The sequence below is a fragment of the Brassica rapa genome, chromosome A09 (genome assembly GCF_000309985.2).
Source record: "Brassica rapa cultivar Chiifu-401-42 chromosome A09, CAAS_Brap_v3.01, whole genome shotgun sequence".
NCBI classification, from domain to species: domain Eukaryota; kingdom Viridiplantae; phylum Streptophyta; class Magnoliopsida; order Brassicales; family Brassicaceae; genus Brassica; species Brassica rapa.
In genome coordinates, this window is record NC_024803.2 from 20034295 (window position 1) to 20044142 (window position 9848).

General features: G+C 46.8%; 1 non-coding gene across 1 annotated transcript; it reads left to right on the forward strand.

Moving 5' to 3' along the window:
* The first annotated feature begins 926 nt into the window (after positions 1–926).
* LOC117128672 lies at positions 927–1032 on the forward strand. The gene has a single exon (XR_004452067.1). It is a non-coding gene; the product is annotated as a small nucleolar RNA R71 (small nucleolar RNA).
* Positions 1033–9848: the final 8816 nt, after the last annotated feature.

The following is a 9848-nucleotide window of genomic DNA, read 5'->3' on the forward strand; positions in this document are numbered from 1 at the left end:
CATTGCATTCAGTTGATTTAGCAGACGACGTCGATCGATGACTGGAGTAATCCGTCTATCGATATTCGTCATGGTCTGTCGATCGATGCGAGTTCATCGACATCGGTCGACACCATTGGGATCCGCCGAGACTCATGGAGCTTTCGATTTCGAATTCTCCTTCCTCAAGCTTTTCATTTCTCACCACTTGCCAGAAATCAGCATCTATGATGGCATTTACGTGGTGTTTCCCTTTGTCGGCTCCTGCCTCTCTAGCGAAAGTTTCTTGCCTTTTTATAATCTCGCCCGTTTGAATTACTTGCGTTTCAAGTTTTCTCACCTGAGTCCCTAAAGTCTCGATTTTGGTGTTCAGATTGTTGTAGGCGGAGTCTATTTTACCATTGAAATCCACGGTGATTTGTTGTTGTCCCAACAGTACCCGATCAAGCATATCTTCGATCTTGCTTCCCTGAGTCTGGGGTGGTGGATTCTGGTAGTAGGAGTTCGAGTAGCCTTTGCTGTTGTTGAAGGGTTTTTGAAATTGTGAACTTTGGTTACTTCTTTGACCATTTCCAAAGAAGTTTCTGTTTCCGCCCTGGTTTCCAAATTTCTGGAATGAGGTGCCTCCGATGTAGTTCACATTTTCTTCGCCTTCCGTATCTGCTACTTCTCCTTCAGCTGAACAGACTTGCTTCCTAAGAAGTTCGTGCACCACATCTAACTTAGCTCTTACTTCGTCCATCTGTTCCTTCCCGATAGAGGCTACAGACTTCTTCCGTTCAGAGTCAGTGTTTTTGGTGCTGCTGCTGTTAGCAAGGTTTTCGATAAGTCTCACAGCTTCCAACGGATTCCGAGTAGTGAAGTTTCCTTCACTCGCCGTATCAAGAGCCATTTGATATTGTAAGGCGAGACCTCGGAAGAAAGTGCTTAATTGCTGCACTTCGTTAAATCCGTGGTGTGGACAGTCTCGCTGGAAGAACCTAAATCTATTCCACGCATCTTTGAAGGACTCTCCAGCCTCCTGCGAGAATGTGGAAATTTTGTTCCGAAGTTCTTCAGCGCGCGCCTCATCAAAGAAGTTTCGTAAGAAAGCATTCTTGATGTCGGCCCAGGATGTTAAAGATCTCGTGGGTTGCTGCCTAAGCCAGTGTATCGCTTCTCCATTCAGCGTGTATCTGAAGATCTTGCACAGCAGGTAGTCTTCGGGGACTCCTTCCATCCGAATAGCAGCGATTAGATCCTCGAACCGTTCCAGATGGTCCATAGGATGCTCGTGCGGTAACCCAGAGTAGCGTATCTGCGACACGAGAGAGTAGTATTGAGGCTTCAGCTCGAAATTCTGCTTCTGGATCTCCGGAAGTCGAATAGCTGATCTGTTGGAATAGTACTCATCTGGGCGATTGTATTCGGCCAGTGGTTTCGATCGAGCATCCACATCTACAGGTTGAGCAGCTCGTGTAGCATTAGCATCAGGGATTACAGTCCCCTGAGCGTCTATTTTTTGACCTGTTGCATTACGCAGATGACCGTCCTGGTCATACAGGTTTCCCTTCTCGTCCTGTGTTAGAATAATAATGTTTACCATTTTTGACGACACGGTATCGATCGACGTACGCGGTGTAGTATCGATCGTTGTCGAACGATTGAGATCGATCGACGATGAAGGTCTGGTGTCGGTCGACGGTTGGTTGTGCATATCGATCGGCGACGATGTTGTTGCGTCGAGCGATGTTGAACATTGACCTCTACGGATGGTGCGTTCCAAATGAGCAGGATCGTCTGAGAACAGCAAGTCTTTCTTCTTGTTGCTTTTGGTACCCCTGGGCATGCACCTGAAAAGACATGAAAAAGATTTATTAGAAAGGGGGTAGAGAAAATAATAAGAATCAATAAAACTAAATCTAATGGCGATCAAAGCTCCCCGGCAACGGCGCCAAATTTGATACCACTCAAATTACCCTAAGGAGTTTTACTCTCATCAAAAGAGGTTCAGATGTAGTACTTAGAGATCAAATCCACAAGGAGCTAGGGAACAATTAAATCTAGTGTTTATTAATTCTAAGAGTTGTAAATGTTTAAATGAAATAGCAATAGTAACAAGCGAAGTAACTAGTAAATGTAACTTGGTTGGAAATGATATTAGATGCAGGGCCACTATTCAGGTGTTGGAGATTATAATACCTATAGATGCCTATTTGTTGCATGCATGACATATTAGAGCTGAACCACTTAACTCAGTGATCAGCTGTCGCATGTTTCACTGGTTAACAGGCAGGATCTCGTGTCTCAACGGTTAGTATGTCGACAACGAAAGAGTGTCGATCGATGTTCCTATTGGGACGTCGACCGATACACCTTTGCCAACGTCGATCGATAGTCAGTTGAGGACATCGATCGACGGGTTCTAGCCAGGCCTATGCGCGAGTATGATATGCCCTACTAAGATACTAAATTGGCGGTTAGCCCTCTCTAGCAGTCCTAACATGATAGATAGATGTCAGGATGGGATAACAAGGGTGCTTGAATATGCAATCCTATGATCAGGTTCTAGTTAACAAGGCTAAAACAAGCAATGAATACAAATCTATCATGAATATCACAACAAGGCAGATCTATAGTTTGGGGCTAATCCCACAAACCTATCTGAACCCTGGATCTAATAATTGAACTACTCAGACATAGCAAAGCAATTCATAACAATGAAGAAATAGAAACTCATAGTATAGATGAAAAGAAATGATAACAAGGAGTTCCAATCACAAGTGATCTTCTCTCCCAAAACTCTCTCTTCTCTCAAAGTGAAACTTGTAACAAAAAAGGTCTCTCTGCCGTCAAAACACTTAGGCAGTATATAATCTACTAGGTTAAAAACTCGTCATGACATTTTCGTAATTTGGCTTGGCCTTGGGTTTTAAGTCTGCTGAATCCAAAATGTCGCGTGTCTGATGTCTCGACATCGATCGATGGTACTTGTGTACATCGATCGATATTAATCTTCATTTGTCGAGGCATCTCCTGGTATCGATCGATAGCACTGATGCGCATCGATCGATTATTCTTCCTCTCGTCGACCTCTACGTGGTCAGCTCGGGTGAAATGTCCTTTAAGCTCCAAAATGCTCCAAAGTCATAGCTTTACTCCGAAATGCACCTGAACCTGAAAACATACCTAGAAGAGTATAAAACAAAGATATATATATAGTAAAACACCTATATACCATGGATGAAAACGGGTCAAATCCAAGGTATATCAACGACTATATAAGAGCAACAACAACCTTCAAGCAAGGGATCGAATTCTCCAAGGCTTAGAGACTAGAATTAGACGGCTAGAATTAGGGTTCTTCTTGAATACCTTGTAACCCCGTTTGTTCTTGCTGTTATATCTAATAAAACGTCTCTTTAAGCCTATCTTTCCATTGTTCTCTCAAATCCCTACTAAATAACCACAAACACTCGAAGTTTACCAGCTTATCCATCGATTTGTGGTACTCTAAAAGAGCCTGCACAAAAATCCCCTAACAGTTTGGCGCTAGAAGGAGGGGAGTGATCTGAGCTACGTGACGATGGCGGTGGATGAGCAAGACAATACGTCAGAATTTACCCCAAGAGAAGCCGAGCTTTAACGACAGATCGACGGACTGCAGAGCCAAGTAACCGAATTGCACAAGGCTCAGGAAACAACCGAAAATCCAGAGCTTTCCTCCGAGGTTCAGATCCTCAAGGAAAAACTTGGTGAACACCCCAAACAGCTGGAGTTAAGTGCCGAGAAACTCAACCAACTACAGATTAAGAACGCTGCACTCTGATACCAGAACAAAGCTCCCAACCTGGTGAGCAACAAGAAGCGTTGCCTTAACACTCGGGTTCCACCTATGGGACCTGAGCACTCCCTACACCGGAGAAAGCCATACTAACCCGACTCCTGCATCCGGAGCGGCCGGGGCAACACGAGAAGGGATCGAGGATCGCCAGATCCACGACCTAGAGGAAAGTGATTCCGAACCTGAACCCGAGAAAGAAGCACCCGAGAAGACGGCAGCCAAGTCTTCCATAACCGACTATCGGGAGCAGATCTTTTCCAAGAGGTTCGACGCCATGCAATCCATGGTGGAACGTCTACCAGGAGTAGCTCCCCCAATCCGGAGGAGCAACCCCGACTCGTACACAGATACTCCCTTCGCGGAGGAGATCGCCTCAGTCGAGATGCCTCAGAAATTCTCCTTCCCCAGCATCAAGATGTACGATGGCACCAGAGACTCCGACGATCATATCGCACAATATAAACAGAGGATGCTAGTGGTTGCGCTCCCCAAGGAGTCCCGTGAAGCTACCATGTGTAAAGGGTTCGGCTCCACTCTAATTGGACCCGCCTTGCAATAGTATATCAATCTCCCTACCAGGTCCATCTCTTCTTTGCCGGCCTGAACGACAAGTTCGTAGAATAATTCGCAAGTAGCGGGAGCCTGGAGAAGACTTCAGACGGTCTCTACGAGATCCTCCAACATCGAGTAGAACCCCTGTGGGACTACATAGCCCGTTTCAATCAAGAAAAGGTAGCGGTCCCTGAATGCAGCATCCCTACTGCAATCTCTGCCTTCAAGAGGGGCCTACTTCCAGCCGGAGGACTCTACAAAGAGCTAACCATGTACCCTTGCAAAACCATGGAGGATGTGCTATCCCGAGCGTGGGCACAGGTGAAGTGGGAAGAGGACTTTGCTAGCCGCGCCAAGAATCAACCAACAGGATCAGAGGTCCACCTGATCAGACCGGGGAGACCGAGAAGAAAGATCCTCCCAAAAGGGATCCAAGGACTCCGGAAGCAGGAACCGGGGTAGGTTCCAATACCGGATATTAGAAAAAGAAGAAGGGATGTATGTATCTACCTGGCCCGATATCTCCCATCTCTCAATATCCACACCAGAGCTGGTCAACACGCTGAGGCAGATGGGCCAACAGGTCAAGTGGCCCCCAAAGATGAAAGCACCTGAATCATTCCGGAACCCGGGACTCTGGTGCGACTTCCATCGCAATCACGGCCACAAAACTGAAGACTGCGTCGCCCTGAAAATTGAGGTCAACGAACTGCTCCAGAAGGGGCATCTCCAAGAATTCCTTTTAGAGAAAGCCAAGGCTCATCTCAGCAAAGAAGCAGCAGGGAAATCCAAAGGAGACGCACCAAGCTTACCATCTCGCCAGGACCGGGTGATTCATGTCATCTCAGGAGGCTCTGAAGTACCAATGAGATAAGCTTCATAGCCAAGGAGCAAGAGAAGATATTAGCTCCCCACCACGATGCTCTAGTTGTTTCTCTCACCATAGCGATGTGTTTGGTGAAAAGAATACTAGTGGACAACGGGTCCTCCAGCAATATCATCTTCCTGACTGCGTACCAAGACCTAGGGTTATAGGAGAATACCCTGACGCGTAGAACAACCCCACTTATCGGGTTCATCGGCGAGGTCAAGCAAACCGCTGGGGAGGTCGTTATGCCAGTACCAAATTCCTGGTTGTGGACTGCCAATCGGCATACAACATGATCTTAGGAAGACCCTAGATTCATGGCATGGGAGCAGTCCCCTCGACCCTCCATCAAATAGTGAAGTTCCCTACACCCTGGGGAATCAGATCAATCCAAGGAGACCAGGAGAATTCTAGGTCCTGCTACCAGACCACCTTAAAGGGGAAGACCAAGGTCTTATAGCAATTACAGAGGAGACCTCAGATCCCGCGGAATCGGGAATCAGGGGTCAACAATAGGGGCAATTCAGGAACCCTCCGCGTAGTCCGGACCCTACATCCAAGCTTCAAGAGAGCTTACGTCTACCGCTTCGCATGGTCTCCCCTAAAAACCTGCAAGGCTACACCTGCTCACAAAATCTGGTCAACACAGGACCCTCGTCCTCCGCCTCACATAGATAAGATAGCCAGAAGTTTTAACAGTTATCAACCGGCGATCTCACATATAAACGAGTACGGCACGAACACTTCGACAAAACCCCCTCGGAAGAGAGCTCCCAGCAGGCACCAGACGGAGATAGGAGACCTCCAAACACATTTTCTCCAGTGGTTGAATGCGACCACATGCTGCATGAAAGCGCTGAAAACCTCCATCGATAGGAGACAGTGGCCCCCGAACGTCAGCAACACAGAGATCTGCAAGGGCTGGGGCATGAAGAAACTCCTAAACAAGGTCCCTAGATTCAAAAAAATGCAGAACCCTGCAGAGGATGAAGGAACCCTCCAGCAAAGACAGTCGTCTCAAAATCAAGTCAAACCCCACGGGTCAGGCAGCAATAAGAGGTAAAACATGGCCTAACCACCGGGGTATCTCAGAAGCTGATATCTTGTGCGGTCTCTTGACCATGATTTCTATATAATTATTCTATCTTTTATTTAAGCATTATGTTTTTCTACTCATATGTACGCTGAAAGTCTACGGACATAGCCTATATAATAAAATAGTTCCGACTATAGGAGAGAGTACGAATACCATAATATTTAAAGGGGCAAACGAGCTGGATCAGGTCAAAGAGACCTCTGATCCTGGCCAACCCTCAATGATAAGTGGCACGACCACACAAAAACGAAATGGGTATGAGACATAAGGTAGGAATGGGTCTGCGTAAGCCCGAGTATGCCGTCAATACTACCTAAAACCCCTGTATAGCCTCAGGCATATCGGGGTCCCAAACTAAAATAGCAAAAAAGTGAAAGGTACCTGTATTAAAATGCTACGTGCTAAATTAATACATGAGACACGAGGTATAATTGCCACTGAGCAAATGCAAAATTCTGGGAGCACCTTAATAATATCCTTTTTCTCCAGACGTGGAAAACATCGTAACTATGGCACCTGGGTTTTCACCCACACCAGCACCCTCTAAGACTGATAGTGGCTTTCTGCAGAAAGCAGAGAGCAGCACGGGAACTCGATAGTGACCAGCCACAAGCGGTAGAAAGCGATACCCTACAGGTACCGAGAGTGGCCACACCTAGGGTGGCAGAATGCGGTCCCTTTAAAATTTAATTTTGGGTTCTGAGAAAGATCTCCGGGCTCAGATAGGCCCTAAGGCCAAGAATCTACAGGTTCCTTAAAAAGGACCTCAGGGTTCAAAGACCATGGGTCTAAAACAAGACCTCAGGGTCAGGAACCTATCGGTTCTCTTTATAACTTAAATCCGGATTCTGAGAATTCCGGGCTCAGACAGGCTTTAAAGGTCAGGAACCTACGGGTTCCCTAAAAACAACCTCAGGGTCCAAGGACTACAAGTCCAAATCAAGACTTTAGGGTCCAGGACCAACGGGTTCCCTAAGAAGGGACCTCAGGGTCCCAACGTTATTCAAAACCTCTAAGTGATCCTAGTGTCCCGAAAGAGATCTAATTCGACAAGACCTATGAGATCCGGTCATTTTAAACATCCAGAGGTTCTATGTAACCCAGACACTAAGGATCCCTGAGTCCTTCGACAATCATCAAGAAGCCTGCAAAAGAGCTCAAAAGAAGAAAAAAGCAAATCCAGAATGCATAAAGGGCCACAGCAGGAACATTGTTCAAAACAACAAAATAGAGGCACGAAGGCCCGATCCAAAAGTTCTAAAACCCCATCGGAGGTAAATACAAAAAGATATCCCTTCGCGGAGTTAAAAAACACAACTAGCAGAAATAGGGATCAGTTGATAGGAGGATCATCAGCAGGAGGTTCCGATGCCCCCCCCCTTTTTTTCGTCTCATCACTACCAGGAACCTAAGGCTTATACTCGAAGGAAGGAGGTGGAAGTCCAAGGAACTCGGCTTCACTGATCTTCACCACCTTATATTGCTCAAAGGAAGTTATCGGATCCGAACGGTCGGTCTGATCATCAAGCCACTCCCGCATCAGTTCCCAACGAACTACAACCTTAGCGTCATTCACGGCCTTTATCTTCTCAGCATCAAAGACTTCAGCGGCATGCCTAAGTTCGAATATCTCCTCCTCCTTATCCTCTAGCCGTCACCGCAGGGAAACATCCTCCCCTTCCAGACATTCCCTTTCCTCATCCAAATCCTGTACTCTGAGCTTCCAAGCCTCAATTTCCTCATCCTTGGCCAAGATAGCGTCTTTCTCTTCACGAAGCCGGATAGCCAACGCATCCCTTTCAGCCTTAGTAGCGCTTCTGTTTTTCATCCTCCCCTTAAGGTAGAACAATTGAGACATCACCTGCACCAACAAAACTCAGCTCTGAGCTCAAAAAGAAAGGAGTCGCGAGAGCAATAGGAAGATTATCACATCACCCTGAAGGGAGCAGACAACCTTGGAGGTATCCTCATCTAATGACGGACGTGTGAGAGTCATAGGGAATACCTCCGAATCCAAGCTAGCCAGAGCCTTAGAACAGCTGCGAGAGGCGGAAATGGAAGGCTTGAAAACAGAGGCTCTAGACCTCTTCTTGGAAGACAAAGGAGCCACAAAAGGAGATGCTTGGCACTTAACACTTCAGGTAAATTGAATATTACTGCCTCCAGCAGGAACTACCCGATGAATCGCAGCCTTCCTCGCAGCCATCACCTCGAGAGCTTTCTTATACTCCTCCAACGCCTCCGCACCCCTAGGGCCCGATATCACACCTGTGGGACAAGAATCATTCAACAAACAACGAGAAGGAAACAGGAAAGTTACAGATATGAAGCTTACCCCTGATACTACACCGATCTAATGCCCCTCACTCACAAGAAACAAAATCTCACGGCGATCAACAGGAAGCCCTAGCAACTGCTAAATTATGTGCCTCCCTGAAGAGAAATCCGCGCGGGAAATATCTATGGAAGGAAAAATGAAGAATGTTAATATCATAAAAGTCGACAAGAAATGCGATGCTCTGCGCGACTCACCAGCCGTTCGCCAAGTTGAAGAAAAGCCTAGAAGAGGCATAAAAGCAAACTTCGATGCCCAGTTCCCTTAAAAAACCGGATGATGCTTTTTCTCCGACCTCGATAGCTCCTGAACTGGGAGCATCCGGCCGCGAGGATGCAGATGATAGCTACGTTCTCTACCATTTAGAGGCGAAACAGAGTAACAGTACAGAACCTCGGCGATCCCGACAACTAAACCTTCGAGGTCACCAAGATTTTGCATAGCTATCAAAATCCTCCAGGCAGGAGGATTCAGCTGTCCCGGAGAGATATTTACCGCTCTCGAAACTTCGGCAATCAAAGAAGAAACTTGATCCCTGAAACCCGATTCAAAAAAGCCTTCATAGACTGGGACTTCACCTGCCTTGAAATCTGAAACCGTGTCGAAAGGACCGGGAATACGGATAACAATTCGTGGAGAGATAAAGCTTCTGTCTCCAAAACGCAACCTCCTCTACTCCTATCTCTGATACGGGACCCACCAGCAAAGATCCACCTCCTTCCGGAAGCAACGAGGTCTCCCCCATGGCTGTGTTCTTGATCTCTTCTATTTCGACAGACAGGCCCAGAGAAGATCCCGAGGAGTTCATCTATTCGCAAACTTTGTCTCCAATCTTGCGTCGAGAGCGAACCCTGACGCCAATCGATGATGAGCCGGAGGCAAACTCAGGCTCGCTTTTCATCTTAAGAGATCCGGAGTAAAAGGACAAGAGAATGGAGAGCTGTCGAAGAGACTAAGAATCTAGGTTTACTGCACAAAGAGCTTTGAAAAGAAACTCAAGAGTCCAAAATAAAAAAGGGAAAAAGCCTTAGGATCAACACGTGTCAGAAGAGTGTGATCGCGCGGGAAAACAATCTCAGGATTCAATAAGGGATCTTCTCCCGAAAAATCGAGGGGTGATAAGGAATCAGTTACCAGCCAAATCGCCGACCCACGCGTGAACCGCACGACAAAGCTCCAGCCTTGTCATCTCCAG